The sequence below is a fragment of the Protobothrops mucrosquamatus genome, unplaced genomic scaffold (genome assembly GCF_001527695.2).
Source record: "Protobothrops mucrosquamatus isolate PMUCROS unplaced genomic scaffold, P.Mucros_1.0 scaffold12838, whole genome shotgun sequence".
Classification (NCBI taxonomy): Eukaryota; Metazoa; Chordata; class Lepidosauria; order Squamata; family Viperidae; genus Protobothrops; species Protobothrops mucrosquamatus.
Window position 1 is genome coordinate 1,458 of NW_015398613.1, and position 1,392 is coordinate 2,849.

The 1,392-nt window shown below is 50.1% G+C and overlaps 1 pseudogene; it reads left to right on the forward strand.

Annotated features, from left to right (window-relative positions):
• The first annotated feature begins 296 nt into the window (after positions 1-296).
• Positions 297-604, forward strand: LOC107301451 (annotated as a pseudogene).
• The last annotated feature ends 788 nt before the right edge of the window (positions 605-1,392 follow it).

A 1,392-nucleotide genomic window follows, 5' to 3' on the forward strand; every position in this document is an offset into this window, starting at 1 on the left:
TTGGGGCAGCCCCTGAGATATTGGAACACTTGCTATCCTGTCCCCCCTCATCCTTCTCTTCATTAAACTAGACAGACCCAATTCCAGCAACCGTTCCTTATATGTCTTAGCCTCCAGACCTCTAACCATCTAATTTCTTGGTATCTTGAAGCAAATACAAATTTAACAATCAGTTGAAGAAGTAACGGGGCCTCCAAAGATCAACCAGCCACTTTGGGTCTCCTGTCCCTTAAACGGAGAAGTTTCCCCAAAAGTTGCGCGGGGGAAGGGCTGAAACTTCCAATGACTCCTTGCAGCTCTCGTCATTCTCACCCGGGACGCTCCCCATCCCGCCCGCAACGAGTCCCTCCCGCTCAGCGACGACTCTAAAGACCAGGTCGTATATTCGGAGCTGCTTCAAACGGCCCTGGAGCTCTTCAGGTTCACCATCGGCATGGGCGACTTGGAGTACAACGAGAAGTTGAAGCACAGCGACGTGGCGATGCTGTTGGTCCTGCTCTTCGTCATCCTGACCTACATCCTCTTGCTCAACATGCTGATTGCCCTGATGAGTGAAACCGTTACCAAAGTCTCCGGGTACAGCCAGAGCGTCTGGCAGTTGCAGGTAAGGCCCCTTCGATCGGGACGGTGGCCATTTCTGGCCCAGCCGTGGCTTCAATGGAACCAGATTCAAAGACTCGGTAGAAGGGAGTATTTGTAAGCTCAGGGTTCGACTGCTGCTCTCTGAGCCTGGTGGTTTTCTTGCAGGCGTTTCATGACCCAGCTAGGTAACATCATCAGTGCTAGAGAGAGTTGTGGAGGGGAGGGGAAAGAAGCAGGAGGAGAAAGAGCAGAAAGAGGAGGAGGACTGTGGGGTCCTTGGTGCTCTCTGAGCCTGGTGGTTTTCTTGCAGACGTTTCATGAGCCAACTAGGTAACATCATCAGTGCTAGAAGGCGGTGTGTGTATGTGTGCTTCCTCTGTTTATATACCAGTGGCTTGCCCTTTCAGTGCTAGTAGGAGTGTTGTTTTCTTCTTGATAGTTCCTTGATTAGGTTGTTGTTTACTGTTTGTTTTATGATACCTAATTGGGTGATGAAACGTCTGCAAGAAAACAACCAAGCTTAGGGAACACCAAGGACCCCACAATCCTCCTCCTCCTCCTCTTCCCCAACTCCACAAACCCACTCCTTTGTACCTCTGATAATGTTACCTAGTTGGGTCATGAAATGTTTGCAAGAAAACAACCAAGATCAGAGAGCACCAAGGACCCCACAATCCTCCTCCTTCTCCTCCTCCTCCTCCTTCTCCTCCTCCTCCTCCTCTCCAACTCCACAAACCCACTCCTTCGTACCTCTGATAATGTTACCTAGTTGGGTCATGAAATGTCTGCAAGAAAACAACCAAGCTCAGA